We start from the raw sequence: 16,838 nt of genomic DNA, 5'->3' as shown, positions 1-16,838 counted from the left end.
TACAAAGACACTTGCACGTTTGAGGATGAATGGGAAAGAATGCTTCAGATTAATTGTAATCCACAAGTGGATCAAAGGGGGGAATGAAGGATAAACTTAACTTTTGTCAATATGACCCCTGCTGTTAAAGTCTGGTCTTTGTAAAGAGGTACGTGCTTGAGCACAGGTATACAAAAGGAGGGGACAGGTGAAACTGGTTTGAACCTGTTGTAAGGCCTGCAAAATGACAGTGAGGGGACAAATGATGATTGGAGGGAATTTGGTGCAAAGGGGCATGACCTGTATATGCATGCAATTGTAAGTGGTCAGTAAAAGGGGGGTAATTACCATGTAAGAAAGTACAAAAGACCTTGCCTTTTGTTTGGGCATTGGCAGAAACTTTGCAGAAACTTTTTTTTCTCCTGAGTATCCTGGAGGTTTTTGCCCTGGAATGCATTCCTGAATAAAGCTGGTTGCTTAAGAAGGGTGTCTGAAATTGATTTGGTAGGGGTTTTGGGCCCCCATCCGAACCCTCGGATTAAATTCTCCGTCATCCACAAAGGCAACCGGAGCAGTCAGAGCTAAGGCTTTGCTGTCCCTCCAGGGAAAGGAGAAGCACCCGAGAAATGGTTGTACAGGGGAGGGGGGGGGGGGTATCCTTTGCTACCTTCAGAGGGTCCCTTATCCCGCTTCTCTAACACAGGACCTAGGCCCATCCCTGAGGCAGATGGTGTTGTCTGCCCAGCCACTAATGGTGTGGGCAGAGGGGGGTGGGATCAAGCCCACCATTCTGTGCTTCCCAGACAAATCCCTGCCCTATCCCTGAGTTCACTGGAGATCCCACTCTGTCTCCCTGCCTTCAGTGGGTCCCTTCTCCTGCCTTCCTAATGTGGGAGCCAGCTCCATCCCTGGGGGGGTCTATGTTGGCTGTTTGGCCGCTCCCAGGGTGGGTGGGATGGGCCCACGAGCCTGCCCTGCCAGGTGAAAGGGTCTCAGATAGCCTCAAGCAGCAGCTCCCAGAAGTAATTGCTGACCCGAAGCCCTGCCTGAAGTGGTTCTGAGTGGCCTTAAATGCAATTCTGCATCCAATCAGTGTGGAGCTTTAGTTTGAAATCGCTAAGTGCTTTTTGAAATATACCCTTAGGGTATGTTTACACTGCAGGCTTGTCTTCACCGCAAGTTTCGTTCGGAGAAAGCTATTCTGGAAGATATCTTCTGTAAAAGCTGATTTTGGAAATAGCACATCTACATTAGGGGAGCTTATCTCAGACTAATTTTGAGGCGTCCCGGTAGTGTGGACGCTCTATCTCGATTTAGCGCCCCAGGATGCACTGGAAAGGACTAACTTTAGAATGAGGTGCTATTTTGACATAGCAGCAGTGGAGCGTTCACTCGCTCACCCGCTGCTGCAAAAGCTTTTTCAGAAGAGGCGTTTTGCCGACACTGGTAAACCTCATTCCGTGAGGAATAAGCCCTCCATTGTTTCAATTTTCTTTTGAAATAACGCAATTGCTGTGTGGATGCTACTGTTGTTCTGCCAGAATAATGTCCCTTATTCCAGAAAAATGGTACAGTGTAGACACACCCTTAGGGTATGTCTACACTGCAGCACTAATTGGAACTAACTTAATTCAAATTAGTTAATTCGAACTAAGCTAATTCAAATTACTGCATCTAGACCTAAAAACTAATTCGAATTAGCATTTTGCTAATTCGAAATAGAGTATCCACATTGAGTGGACCCTGAACCGAAGTTAAGGCTGGCCAGAACCAGTGCCTGCAGGGCATCAGGTTAGGACTTAGAGTGTGGAGCTGCTAGCCAAGGGTTCTGCTTAAAGGAACCCGACCCCCACCCCGGACAGACAGTTCTCAGGGTTCCCCACTTGCTTGTCTACCTCGATGAGGGACAGCAAAGCAGTCCTGTCTTGGAGGCACATCAAAGCACTTGGCCATCAGCCCGGCTGCACTTGCCGCAGGCTGCCATCCAAGGGGATCAATTGGGAGGCTGTCAGGATCCAGGAGACCCTGCAGGAGAGCTTCCACCCCGAGGAGCCCGCAGAGCCACCCCAGTCCTCCCCATCGGGGGCTCATGCCCCATTCCTCCCTAACCTCCTTCCACTTACCCTTCCCTTGCCCCCTTCCTGATTTAAAAAATAAATGACACGTGTGTTGTTAAATAAAGAGAGTTTATATTTTTGAAAACTGAGGGGTGGGGATTAACCTCTGGGGAGACTGGGAAAAGGTGGTGGGGGAGAGGGGAGGTGGAAACCTGGGAGGAGGGAGCTGGAAGGGGGAAGCCAGGGGAAGAAGGAGGAGGGGAAGTATAAAACTATGGTACACCATATCTTCAATACTGTGTACAGATGTGGTCTCCTCACCTCAAAAAAGACATTTTGGCTTTGGAAAGGGTTCAGAAAAGGGCAACTACAATGATTAGGGGTTTGGAACAGGTCCCATATGAAGAAAGGCTAAAGAGACTGGGACTTTTCAGCTTAGAAAAGAGGAGACTGAGGGGGATATGATAGACGTCTATAAAATCATGAGTGGTATGGAGAGGGTGAATAAAGAAAAGTTCTTCATTAGTTCTCATAATAGAAGGACTAGAGGACACCAAATGAAATGAATGCACAGCAGGCTTAAAACTAATAAGCGAAAGTAGTTCTTCTCACAGCACATAGTCAACCTGTGGAACTCCTTGCCACAGGAGGCTGTGAAGGCTAGAACTATAACAGAGTTTAAGGAGAAGTTAGATAAATTCAGGGAGGTTGGGTCCATGGAGTAGGAACGGTGTCCCTGGCCTCTGTTTGTGGAAGGCTGGAGATGGATGGCACGAGACAAATCGTTTGGTCATTGTCTTAGGTCCATCCCCTCCGGGTACCTGGTGCTGTCCTCTGTCGGCAGACAAGCTACTTAGCTAGATGGACCTTTGGTCTGACCCAGTATGGCCGTTTTTATGTTCTAAGCTCAGGGCCGGGAATCTCACTGGACCAACTTGATTTTCATGAAAACCTGCTCATGGGCTCACATGTGACCTTTGGTGGCCAGGCTGGCAGCTATCCTGCCCTAGATGGCCATATTCCTGTGCCTAGTGTGGAGATCGTGGATGTTGGAGGCCTCCCCCGAACCTTGACGAGGTCCACGATCTCCGCACTAGATCAGGCGGGCGCCCGCCTCTTGCAGCCCCAGGCAGGCTCCTGGGAGCCATCAGCCTGGTCCTGGGAAGAGGCAGAGGGCTGGGTGGCAGCCAGTGGCTGGCTCATGCCGTGCCAGGTGCAGGGTCTGCTGGCTGGGTGCTGGCAGGATTGCAACTGGCACAAGCACTGTAGCCAGACCGTGGCCCTTTAAGGGCTCCAGGGCCGGGAGGGGGGCAGAAAAGTTTCCCTGGTTTGGCCCAGAGTGGCCACCAGGGCAACCTGGGAAGGGCTAGCCTCCAACTAGTTCGAATTAAGTAGCTACACAGCCCTTAATTCGAACTAGGTAAACCTCACTCTACGAGGAGTAACGCCTAGTTCAAATTAAGCGTTCCGCTAGTTCGATTTAAATTCAAACTAGCGGTTTGTATGTATAGCCGCTATTAAAGTTAATTCCAACTAATGGCTGTTTGTTCGAATTAACTTTGTAGTGGAGACACACCCTTAGAGATTTGTGCCTGTCTATCAGCAAATGGCCGCCGATGGTGCGTCTAAACTACACGCCGTTTTCAACAGAGGCCTTTTCTAAAGTATTTTTCGAAAAAGCCTCTGTTGAAAAAGCTTCTAGATTAATTTTTTTGCTCCGCATCATGCTATCAGCTTTTTTGAAAAAGAGCGTCCAGACTGCCAGATGCTCTTTCAAAAAAAAAAAGGCACCCAGAAGTGCTTCTGGCAGGGCATGGGGGCAGCCTTTATTTCCAGGTGTTGCTGCATGCCCTTTGCAGAGACATGTGCTTAAAGGGATCCCCCGGACAACCGTTGCTCTGCTTCTGCTTTTGGCTTGCCTACCTCCTGGAGGGAAAGCAAAGCTGCTGCAGTGCTTGCTCTGGTTGCCCTGCTTCCTCGGACACCACAGCAGTTTATTTTCAGGTTCAGGGTTTTTTTCTGCTTTTCACTGTGTTGGGGAGAATTCACAGACATTTGCGTCGGGTGGTCAGGCCAGGCACGCGATGCCCGCATCTTCCGGAACTCATACCTGTACCGCAGCCTGCAGGCTGGGTCATTCTTTCTGGAGTGAAACTATGCAGTCAGGGATGTTCAGATACCTACACGCATTGTGACTGACACGGCAAACCCCCTTATAACCTGGCTCATGAAGCCACTCACTGGACACCTGGATGCGAGCAGGGACCTCTTTAACTCTCGCCTGAATCGGGCTTGCTTGGAGGTAGAGTGCGCCTTTGGCCGTCTGAAGGGCAGGTTTATATGCCTTCTCGCTCAGCTGGACATGGGGGAACACAACATCCCCGATGTGGTTGCTGCATGCTGTGTGCTGCACAACCTAGTGGAGAGAAAAGAGGCGGCCTTCCTCCCAGTGTGGGGGACACGAGCTGCTGTGGAGGGGAGGCACTTTGAGCAGCCCCGGACAGCTGCCATCTGGCAAGCCCTCCAGCTGGGATTGCGCATTCAGGAAGCCCTGAGGGAGTGATTCTCCCAAGGAGCCCAATGAGTTTCCCCAGGGCCTTCCAAATGTGGGATTGCCCCATGCCTCCAGTGCCTTCCCCCCGCCCATCCAAAGCCCCTCCCAGCCCCACATTCACACTGAGAACAGAGACAGGCTGTGACAGACCGGGCTGGGTCTGGTTACAGCTGACGGCGTCCGCTCTGGGTGAATTGCTCAAACTAGGGGCTCCTTACAGTCCCCAGACTGGTGACCTTCCCAAACAGGCCACAAACCAGTCCCAAAAATAAATTGTTTGTTAACAAAGTAAAGTGCTTCCCTTACTGACTCTCACAGGTAGGAAGGGGGATGTCAAGCTGGAAGGGAGGGGGGAGGCTCAGGGCTGAGGGTGCCACCTGGATGACGAGTCCCTGCCACCCTCGCTGCGGAGGCCTGCTTGGAGATGGCTGCGCGTGCGGGCTGGGGCTGGGCAGGAGGTGCGGCTGTACCTGAGTCTGGGATGGCAGCGGGTGAAGGAGCGTCGGAGGGTGAGGGGAGGGGTGGGGGAGCTGGTGGGAGGGGGGGAGGGCAGGCTGAGCAGGAGGAGCAGGAACAGACACAGGACCGGGGAAGGCTATGGCCTCCCGGATAGCAGTGCAAATAGCAGTGCGCTGTGTTGAGGAAATCTCGCTCCCCTGGGGTACAGAGTCCCCAGAAGGGTCCGAGGCTGGAGGTCAAAGCAGTGAGGCAGGAGAGAAATCCAAAAGGAAAATTTTATTATGCATGCAGGCTGACAGCTACCAGAGTGAGAGCAGCAGCAGCCCTGAGAGAGAGTTTCCGGGATCCTTTATACAGTGTGTTCAGACAGTTTAGTTGTTGATTGTTTTCTTTAACATATCAAAGTCTCAGCAGAAGTACTCTAAGACATTTCTGTTCACACCAGCTGTGCTAGAAGTAAGTTTTACAGTACAAAGGCACATGAGAACCTGAGTGAGGAGTCTACAAGGCAAACTGTGACAAAGATAAGAGTTTACATGACAATTTGTGACAGACTAGGAGTCTCCATGAAGTTGAGATACGCATTGTAAGGGTCTTGATTAGAGTTAAGATGATTTCTCTCTGTTACAGGGAGAGAGGCCTGGAAAACTTTTAACCCTTACAGCAGTTTTCTGTTAGAGAGTTTTGATTTCCTGCACAGTCCCTCCTTAGACACAATTGGAGTTATTTGATTTTTTCCCACAGCTGCTGCACAAACTCGTCCAGCAAGCGACTGCGCCGCTCTGTCTCTGCCTGCATCCTCTGATTACATGTCTCCTGCATCCCTTGCAGGGCCGAGATGTGCTGGCGCACCAGGTCCAAATACGTGCGCCAGTGCCGATGGGTTCCCTGCAGCCGTCTGGGAGGTGGGAGAGGTGTGGCCCCCCCACCCTCCTGGACAGCTGGGCTGGATGTGGAGGACAAGAGGGAAAAGTCATCAGTCATGCATGCTCACACTTTCCCTGAGAGACAGCATGCCCTCCTCAGCAGTCAGTGCCTGTCCTCTAGGATCAGCAGATGTTCATGTGGTCTCAGCAAGGAGTGGTATGCCCTGAGCAGCAGCCACAGCCTCCCTGAAGCCCAGACAGTGTGCAGGCCACCATCCTGCCCCCCTCCCCATGGCCAAGCAGCACAGACAAGTGCCAGGCCACAGTTGGGGTTCCCGCAGGTTGCTAAGAAGCCTGAAGCTGTGTGGCAATTCCCAGGGTCCCAAACCCCTGCCTGTACCTGGCATCAGTGTCTGTAGGAGCAGGTGGTTCCTCGCAGCCATGCGGGTGCAGGGGTAAGACATCCCTCCCTGAGGTCAGCCATGTGTGTGTCCCCCTCCCCCCAGGATGTGATCAGCATGACATGTCACAGTACTGCACCATCCACTTTGCTCCCGCCTCCCCTGCCCTGTGTGTGATGGACCCTCACAGCACTCACCTGATGTTCCCTCCCCGGTGCCCAAAGTTGTCTGGGCAGGAACAATAGAGATGAAAGGTCTGGCAGGAGTGTCCACCAGGGCTTCTACCCGGAGGCCTTTATTTTCGACAAAAAATCTTCCCCGCATCCACACTTCCCTTTTTTTGACAGATCTCTGTCAAAAATAGTGTTATTCCTCGTAAAACGTAAAATGAGATTTACCGCTGTCAACAAAACCGCCGCATTCTGTTGATTTACTGTCGACAGAACGCGGCGGCTGTCTAGACGCAGGTACAGATTTTTCGAACAATCCCTGTAGTCTAGACACACCCCGAGTGTCAGAGTTGCTCCATTACAGAATTGTGCATGCATTGCCAAAAGTGGCCATCGAGTGTCACTGTTGCTCTGTTGCAGCATTTTTACGCTAGGCAGTTAGGAGTTATGAAATAACAGGCTAATGACTCCTGTTTGTGATGAGGAATAACCCTCATGTAGAAATTGTTATTTTGAAATGTCTTCAGTATATATGCTCAGCTGTTCTTATTTAGAAATAACTACTCCCCAGAGTCATTCAAAGTAATTACTTCCCAGTGCTTCCTGAGACTCTAAATCAATGTAGTACGTCAACATTAGGGGAGCCTGACTCAGACTAATTTCAAGGCTTCCCTGTAGTTTGGATGTTCTATTTCAAAGTAGTTAGCTTATTCTGACATAAGTGTGCAGTGTAGACATTGTTCAAAATAATTTTAAAAGATTCAAGGTATAACTGCCTAACTAAGTACTGAGGGAAAACTGCAAATTTCCATTTGCTCTTAGTCTGCATTGCGCTAGCTGGCTTCCAGCCCTAGTGATGGGCTCAAGGCTTTAGTCTCTGCCACAAGTCAGCCATTCTTTCATGAATCCAATGCCACTGAGAACTGAAAAGAGAATGAGAGGAGACTTGTAAACTCGACCACCACTAGTGGTCAAAACACAGACATAAACATGTGCATCACCTAACTGCTGGTCACTGGAGACCCCTTCTTTATTCCTCTCCAGCCTATCCAGGTCCTAAAATGCTCATAATTTATAAGAAACTATGACCATCTCCACTTCACCACACCCTCAGTCCACTATACCCACAACCTACCCAGAATACTGGAGAACAATGTGATGATGTCCAGTGATTACACGGACAGATGCTCTGTAGTTTGTCGTCCCTCCCTCCACATCGCTGTATTTGAAGGGCAGCGACCCACGTGCAGCTACTTACGGAGAGGAAAGGACAATCCCAGACAATTACCAGCCACAGGCAGAGCTCTGCCTTCCCCAGGATCCGTCCCATGGAAATCACAAGCATCTCTCTACTCGCAAGGAGGCACCTCGCTGCACAGACACTGGCTGAAGATAATTTCACAAAACATACACCAGCTCCTACACCGTCACGAGAGAGCTCCTCAGCTCCACTGTCAATAGGAACAACAGGTGACTCAGACTCACTTCAGGCAGATGCCCCTCATCTAGCTGGATCTCCAGAGTGGCTCCGATTGCCTACAGCAGGCCTCTGCAAGAACAGCAAATAACCCATGGAAGAAGTATCACTGCCAAAAATGCTACAGCTGCATGAGACCGTCCAGTACCTGCCTCTCTCTCCAACCCTTTCTACAACATGGCTGTTCCGCTACAAGACACAGACTGAACACCAACGGGTCAGTTGGCTGTAGCTCCCCACTGACATCAGGATTATGCCAAGAGACACACTCATCTTCCATGCGCTCGAGTCCAAGCCAGTAAGAATGCAAACACACCTCACATGACACTTCCTCTCTTTTTTCTGTTGTGTTGGCTAACACGGATTCATATGCTCTTGTGTTGCCCAAACGTCCAGTTTTGTGAGACCCCTTTTTAACTCATTCCTACCAGCTTTGGATTAGGGATGTTAAAGACGAGTCTATCCCCATAAGCAAATGCTTATGGGATAGTTGTCTGTTGACTAGTCAGCTAGTCGATTCCCCACACCTTGCTGCCTCTCTGAGATTGAAGTACTCCTTCCCCCCTGCCCCAGCTTTCTAAGTGGCAGCACTGCATGGCTGAGCTGGGGATCAGCTCTGCGGCAGCTGCCCCTTTGAAAAGCCACCTCCACACGTTTAAAGGGGCAGCCATGGACCCCGGGGTCAGCTGAGAACTCCCCAGCTGATCCCCAGCTCTGCGTAGCATTTCCCCAGCTGGCCCCAGGTTCCACACGGCATGACCTGGGGCTCCTCATGGCATGCAGCACGGCATGGAGCCTGGGATCAGTGGGGGACTCAGAGTCCCCAGCTGAACCCAAGCTCCACTACTTTGAAAAGCACAAGAGTCCCTGCTGGGCTCTTGTACTTTTCAAAGGAGGAATGGGGAAGTGCCTATCAACTTTGATTTAGTCACTATTTATCCCTTTAGTCTCTCCTTTTTCAAGAACATTTGTGAGACGTTTAATAGCAGTGGTCCAAATGCAGATCCCAAAAGCATAACACTCATTCCTACTCTCCCCGTCATAGCCACCAGGCTGCTGGTCAGTCCTCGTGGTTAAGGGGTTATCCTAGCCAGATATTTGGTCAGCCAATAACAATGCAGGTAGGGATTTCAAACTGGGAACAAAGCAATTTTTAACTTTTTCCTCCTCTGTCTGAGGCAGAGTGGGTTCTTCCAGGTAACAGGGAGCTGCGAGGCTGTCTCGCTCTCTCTAAGAAAAGTCTTTTCACAATATGTAAGTAGGGCAAAGTTTAATTAATCTATCAGGTTTTTAATTGTTTTATGGTTTAGGAATTTTAAATTGATGTTAAAAGTGTTTTTTTTTCCTCTTTGAAGCTTTCTAACCCACAGAATTGTCTCTGGCTACGTCTAGTCTGGCATGATTTTCCAGAAATGGTTTTAACGGAAAAGTTTTCCGTTAAAAGCATTTTCGGAAAAGCGCGTCTAGATTGGCACGGACGCTTTTTCGCAAAAGCGTTTTTTGCGGAAAAGCATCCATGCCAATCTAGACGTGCTTTTCCGCAAAAAAGCCCTGATCGCCATTTTCGCGATCAGGGCTTTTTTGCGGAAAACAAAGCTGAGCTGTCTATACTGGCCCTTTTGCGCAAAACTTTTGCGCAAAAGGACTTTTGCCCAAATGGGAGCAGCATAGTTTTCCGCAAGAACACTGACAATCTTACATGAGATCGTCAGTGCTTTTCCGGAAAAGCAAGCGGCCAGTGTAGACAGCTGGCAAGTTATTCCAGAAAAGCGGCTGATTTTCCGGAATAAGTGGCCAGTATAGACACAGCCTCTGAGTATACAAATTGGTGGCCCTTGCCATCTAGCTACCTTAACTATACTTGCAATGGTAGTATTGTTTTGATAATAAACCTATAGCAGGTTCATTAGAAAAGAAAAACTTTTTATTTTGGTGTCCTAGTTTTATCTGTAAGCTCTCTGTCTGACTGGCTGGGAGTCAGCTAACACAGACTGCAGCTTGTTTTTCTCTTTTCTTTTTCAAGCTCTGAGGGGAAAAAGAGCTTGAGGTACCCCTGAGGTTTTAGGGAGGAGGTTTCCCAAGTGATCTCATCCCTAGTTTTCTTGGACTACTTGGGTGATGGCAGTGGATATTCCCTAAAATTTGGGTTTTAGGATTTTGGGGGGAAGTTTTTGTACCAAAGCCTGGAGAGATCAGGTTTTGGGGTACTTTTGCAGGCCCCTGCTCCTGCATTTGTTGTGCCACAGTGGGTTACCCCCCCCCATCTTTTACGGGGAGTACCCAGCAATGTTTTTATGAGGATCTAACAATACTTCAACTGCTTGAATGTCCGTCCATTTGTTATAAAGAACGAGAGGGGCGGGGTGATTTAAGCATAATAAAGTCCATGCCCCAAAGGCAAAGCCGCATCAGCTCAAACTCTGTTGCATTTAAGAACTGCCTCTGGAGTTAGGACATGAGCTTTAAGCACACCTCATGTATGAAATCCAGGGTTTCAAACTCAGGAGGGGGGCTACTGCCCTCCTACCCCATTTCTCTACCCAATTCTACACCCATAGGACCAAGGGCACCTACCCCCCTCAAACAATGGTGCCCTTGGCCTTATGGGTGGAGAAAGGGCAGGGTTAGGAGTGCACATTGCCATGGGCTGGGGGTGTTAAAAGGAAGAGAAAAGAGGGGTTGAGGGATCCACTGGATGGACGGGTGGACTGGAAGGATCAAGAGCGTGTTGGGCTGGGGGCCGTTAGGGAGGAAGAGGAGGGTGGGTGAGGGGGTCCTTATGTGTTGAAAGATGAATGGGGAGAAGGTAGGGTGAGGGTTGAGGTGAGCTGGGAGGTGGCTGTGACAGACCGGGCCAGGTCTTGGCACAGCTGAGGGCGTCCGCTCAGGGCGAATTGCTCAAAACTCGGGGCTCCTTACAGCCCCAGACTGGAAGCCTTTCCCAAATAGGCCATAAACCGGTCACACTGAGTGCTTTAGCTGCCAATCTGGCCAGCCAGAAGCCTCACGAGCAAAACCCCTCAGACACCCCAGCTCTCCCTGTACCACAATTAGCCCCAGGCCTGCACACAGGTGAGGGGGTTGTAGAACCCAATCTCACCTTCCCCGAACGGGTCTTTCTGGTCCCAAAGAACCAGCCACAAATCCCCGGTCACTTTACACTCTGGATCTTACCCACAAGATCACGCTGGGCCAATCCTTTAGAATCTGAAATCTAAAGGTTTATTAATAGAAGAAAGAAAAGCATGAGAGTAAGGTTGTTAAGGCAAATACATTACATGCACCAGTCACCGAGTTCTCGATGCAGGCTCTCAGCAGAGATGTTATAACTGCTATCTTAAAGGTCTCTGGTGTTCATCCTATGTCAGGATGGGTCAGCAATCCTCCTCGGCTCTCTGTTCCTTGCAAGGCTGCATCTAGGATCAGTAGCAGAATTGAAGACAAGATGGAGTCCGCCTCATGGCACTTGTATATCTCCCCGGTACCTTCCAAGTGGAGCAGGTCACATGGTCGAATGACTTAGCTCTGTTTCCTATGTCAGCAGCCATTTTGCCCTGGCTGGGTTGCATGTTCCCAGACACAGTCCTCAGGTGTGTATTGGGCACCTTGAGAGCCATTATCCCTGGACCAGTGCTAATTAGCATACTCATTCAACGGACAATCCTCCTTTACAACAGGCAGTGCAGGCCAATATCAGCACAGACTCCATATTCATAACTCCACACACAGATATCATACAAGTACATGAGTAGCATATACAGAATCAGTAGAACATGACTTTCATTTGACATCTCGCATGGCCCCCTTTGTATAGACTTTGGGGCAAACACCTCCCCCCAATTGGTGCAGCAGTGATCTGGCTGCTCCCCTTAAAATCCACTAACGTGACACCCAGACAAAAGACCACAGCCTCTGCTTTCCTCTTCCTTTGAGGCCACTCCCTACCACCCACTGCTCGGACTTAAGGACAAAAGCAATTGTGTAACTGTTTAACTTCAAAAAGATCTCACCAAATGTAGTGATTGGGCAACAAAATAGCAAATGAAATTTGATGTGGATAAGTATAAAGTAACGCACATTGGAAAAAATAACCCCAACTATACATACCATATGATGAGGGCTAATTTAGCTACAACTAATCAGGAAAGATATCTTGGAGTTATCGTGGATAGTTCTCTGAAAATGCAGTATGCGGTCAAAAAAGCAAATAGGATGCTAGTAATTATTAAAAAAGGGATAGAAAATAAGATGAAGACTTTCTTAATGCCCCTATATAAAACTTCTGTACAAAGTGTTCAAGATGTGGGCGTACTATATGTGGTCTCCTCACCTCAAAAAGATACTGTACTTTGGCATTAGAAAAGGTTCAGAAAAGGGCAACTAAAATGAAGTATAAAACTATGGTACGCCATATCTTCAGTACTGTGTACAGATGTGGTCTCCTCACCTCAAAAAAGATATTTTGGCTTTGGAAAGGGTTCAGAAAAGGGCAACTACAATGATTAGGGGTTTGGAACAGGTCGCATATGAAGAGAGGCTAAAGAGACTAGGACTTTTCAGCTTAGAAAAGAGGAGACTGAGGGGGATATGACAGAGGTCTATAAAATCATGAGTGGTGTGGAGGAGGTGAATATAGAAAAGTTCTTTACTTGTTCCCATAATATAAGAACTAGAGGACCCCAAATGAAATGAATGGGTAGCAGGCTTAAAACTAATAAGCGAAAGTAGTTCTTCTCACAGCACATAGTCAACCTGTGGAATTCCTTGCCAGAGGATGCTGTGAAGGCTAGGACTATAACAGAGTTTTAAAAAAAAACTAGATAAATTCATGGAGGTTACGTCCATAAAAGGCTATTAGCCTGGGGGAAGGAAGAAATGGTGCCCCTGGCCTCTCTTTGTCAAAGGCTGGAGATGGATAGCAGGAGACAAATTGCTTGATCATTGTCTTCGGTCCACCCCCTCTGGGGCATCTGGCACTGGCCACTGTTGGCAGACAGGCTACTGGGCTAGATGGCCTTTTGGTCTGACCCAGTATAGCCATTCTTATGTTCTTATCAGTATCATAAGTGCACCGATGGATACGGAGCACGTAGCTCCGCGGGATCTGGTGCTTCAGGGGCAATGACTTAAAAGCCAGCTCCCCACGTGCACAGGCTCTCACCTCCGCCCAGCCCTTGCTGACTCTGTATTAGAGACAGCAAGGGGGAGGGAAGCGTGTGTAGTTGTCAGGATTAACCGATAAGCCCAGGCTTATCAGTTAATCGTATACACGACTATACGCTAACATCCCATTCATCGACTGTCACTGTTAGCATTTCTGTAACGGACTAAGTGCACTGCCGGGAGCAGGTACGCCTTGAGAGGCCTCCAAGCTTACCCAGTACATGGAGAGACCTTTTCTCAAAGGCCCAGCTTCTGATGGGTTTGGTCCTCCTTCTGGGATGCCACCAGATGTGCTGGGATTTCACTGAGACTACTTGCTCCACTAGCCTCTCCCTGTTTTGCTGACTTAGGCTCTCTGGCCTCTGGGAGCCCACGCAGGTTGGGACGCACCAAGTGTAGAAACACAGAGTCTGCAAACAGCTCTCTACGGTAAGGCTTAGCTAGAAAATCGTCCAGCACTCAATTGCAGTTCCCCTCCGGAAAGTACACCCAAAATAATATTATCTGACAAGGGAGAGAAATCACTACAATGTAAGCTCATACGTTTGCCCATCCCCTCAATGAGGAGTAACATACGCACAACTTCTCCCGCTCCCCTCCTGCTGTTAGAAATTACACAAACTACATTTGTTTTATTAAAATCTAGCTTTTACAGTTGAGAGATTGCTGTTGTTTATCAAAACAAAATAAAGCACGCATACCGTGTATGGGTGTAGGCATGGATGGAGGAAGGGCAGCGTTAGGAGTGCAGGTTGCCATGAGATGTGGGTGTAGAAAGGAAGAGAAGGGGGGTGGGACCCAATGGATGGGAGCATGGATTGGAAGGGTCTGGAGTGTGGGATGGCATGGGATGGGGGCTTGTTGAGGAGGAAGAGGAGAGTGGTTGAGGGAGTCCTTACCTGCGGAAGGAGGGCTGGGGGGAAGGTAGTGATGGGGGTCACATGGCAGGTGGGATGGGATTGTGGGGGGAGGGACTGTGGGTTGGGAAGGGAAGAAAAAGGACTGAAGGGTCCTATAGATGGGGGAAAGGTAGGGATAGGGATAGAGTGTGGGATGGGGAGTGTTCTAGGGAGGAAAAAGAGGGGCTGATGGAAACATGAACGGAGGGATGCTCCATTCGGACTCGCTGTCTAAGCGAACATGACATCCCTTCCTAGACCCGAGTGGGCCATAAGCCGAGAGATTTCCATACCCGACACTTATCTCCCTGTCAGCGATGGCTGCTCCGCTCCCGGCCGGACGGTTCTCGCCTCGCTTCGACCAAGCTCCCGAGCTCGCTGTTCTCGTTTCCGTTCCATCCCCAGACGGGAGGACACCGGAAGGGTGGACTTCTTATCGCTCGCTACCGAACACAGCAGAGGGGAAAAAACAAACAAACAACTTAGCTTTTCAGTCCGCAAGGACGCGGCATTGCTTCTCCTCCCACCATCAGCCACCCCCTCCCGCTGCCACTCCAGGAACGTGGAGAGAACGGAGGCCTTGAATCTCTATCCACGCTCTCTTGAACCGCCTACCCCCCCTTCACCAGGCTCCATGCCCCAGCAGAAAGCTCTCTGCCTCAGAAGAAACATACTGCCAGGACGCTTGAAGATTTCAAACCACGCACCTCTTACTCACACAGAGCCATGGGAAGGCCGAACGCTGAGGACCCTTCCCGTGTTCCGAGAATCACGTCCAGGCAGCTCAAGTCCATCTCGGACGCTATCTTCTCAGCCCACGGCCACGCACTGATTCCTCTGCAAGGGTGGCCGAAAAAGCCCAGCGTTAGCTCTCACTCACTAAGGTCTGTGGCTGTGGGAATTCTATCCTTTAGCCCTTGCCCCCCGTCTCGCCTATGTATCGGGCCCTCTACAAGAACACTGAGTCAGTCAGCCATGACGCATCACCGCTCTCCCTTGCGCGACTGGCGTACCTGCAGAATTCCCGTTGGCTCCTGAGCCCTTAACCCTTGGAGATTCTCACCTGGAATGCCTGCAAGTGTGCTGTACAAGGACACGGCAGAAGCAGAGCAAGGACAAAGACACAGACAGAAACAGACAGACAGAACGTATTGGCCAATACGAGAGAGCAACAAGAGAGAAACACATAAGAGGCAGTCAGAAACCTTACCACCTTGCGTCTTCCTCCTCGAGCCAAGCGTCTGCTGAGAAGGACACCGTGTTCCAGAGAAACCAGCACCCCTGACAAACGGAAGCCCTGACAAACAGGAGCTACCAAGGAAGCACCTCGGGAACCTCCGCTCGGACTCGCTGTCTAAGCAAACGTGACTTCCCTTCCTAGACCCGAGTGGGCCGTAAGCCAAGAGATTTCCACACCCGACACTTATCTCCCGGTAAGCGATGGCTGCTCCGCTCCCAGCCGGACGGGTCTCGCCTCGCTTCGACCAAGCTCCCGAGCTCCCTGTTCTCGTTTCCGTTCCATCCCCAGACGGGAGGACACCGGGAGGATTGACTTCTTATCGCTCGCTACCGAACACAGCAGAGGGGAAAAAACAAACAAACAACTTAGCGTTTCAGTCCGCAAGGACGCGGCATCGCTTCTCCTCCCACCATCGCACCGCAGCCTCCCACCGTCGGCCACCCCCTCCCGCTGCCACTACAGGAACGGGGAGTGAAAGGAGGCCTTGAATCTCTATCCACGCTCTCTTGAACCGCCTACTGCCCCTTCACCAATCCCTAAGCCACCAGGCTCCGTGCCCCAGCAGAAAGCTCTCTGCCTCAGAAGAAACATACTGCCAGGACGCTTGAAGATTTCAAAGCACGCACCTCTTACTCACACAGAGCCATGGGAAGGCCGAACGCTGAGGACCCTTCCCGTGTTCCGAGAATCACGTCCAGGCAGCTCAAGTCCATCTCGGACGCTATCTTCTCAGCCCACGGCCACGCACTGATTCCTCTGCAAGGGTGGCCGAAAAAGCCCAGCGTTAGCTCTCACTCACTAAGGTCTGTGGCTGTGGGAATTCTATCCTTTAGCCCTTGCCCCCCGTCTCGCCTATGTATCGGGCCCTCTACAAGAACACTGAGTCAGTCAGCCATGACGCATCACCGCTCTCCCTTGCGCGACTGGCGTACCTGCAGAATTCCCGTTGGCTCCTGAGCCCTTAACCCTTGGAGATTCTCACCTGGAATGCCTGCAAGTGTGCTGTACAAGGACACGGCAGAAGCAGAGCAAGGACAAAGACACAGACAGAAACAGACAGACAGAACGTATTGGCCAATACGAGAGAGCAACAAGAGAGAAACACATAAGAGGCAGTCAGAAACCTTACCACCTTGCGTCTTCCTCCTCGAGCCAAGCGTCTGCTGAGAAGGACACCGTGTTCCAGAGAAACCAGCACCCCTGACAAACGGAAGCCCTGACAAACAGGAGCTACCAAGGAAGCACCTCGGGAACCTCCGCTCGGACTCGCTGTCTAAGCAAACGTGACTTCCCTTCCTAGACCCGAGTGGGCCGTAAGCCAAGAGATTTCCACACCCGACACTTATCTCCCGGTAAGCGATGGCTGCTCCGCTCCCAGCCGGACGGGTCTCGCCTCGCTTCGACCAAGCTCCCGAGCTCCCTGTTCTCGTTTCCGTTCCATCCCCAGACGGGAGGACACCGGGAGGATTGACTTCTTATCGCTCGCTACCGAACACAGCAGAGGGGAAAAAACAAACAAACAACTTAGCGTTTCAGTCCGCAAGGACGCGGCATCGCTTCTCCTCCCACCATC

General features: G+C 50.4%; 1 long non-coding RNA gene across 7 annotated transcripts; it reads right to left on the bottom strand.

Annotated features, from left to right (window-relative positions):
• Window positions 1-5,305: 5,305 nt before the first annotated feature.
• On the bottom strand, window positions 5,306-15,608 carry LOC142825564 (uncharacterized). Of its 7 annotated transcripts, none has more exons than XR_012899959.1 (7): window positions 14,733-15,607; window positions 14,319-14,468; window positions 13,341-13,630; window positions 11,242-11,379; window positions 7,745-8,035; window positions 6,514-7,409; window positions 5,306-5,995 (listed from the first exon to the last, which is right to left on the bottom strand). It is a non-coding gene; the product is annotated as an uncharacterized LOC142825564 (long non-coding RNA). The 7 variants fall into 7 exon arrangements; XR_012899958.1 differs by having other exon boundaries at window positions 7,775-8,035; window positions 14,733-15,606; XR_012899960.1 differs by having other exon boundaries at window positions 6,514-8,035; window positions 11,064-11,379; window positions 14,733-15,608.
• Between the last annotated feature and the right edge of the window lie 1,230 nt (window positions 15,609-16,838).

Source organism: Pelodiscus sinensis, unplaced genomic scaffold (genome assembly GCF_049634645.1).
Source record: "Pelodiscus sinensis isolate JC-2024 unplaced genomic scaffold, ASM4963464v1 ctg199, whole genome shotgun sequence".
Taxonomy (NCBI): Eukaryota; Metazoa; Chordata; order Testudines; family Trionychidae; genus Pelodiscus; species Pelodiscus sinensis.
Note: the sequence above shows the minus strand (reverse complement) of the source record. Positions and strands in the feature narration are given on the sequence as shown.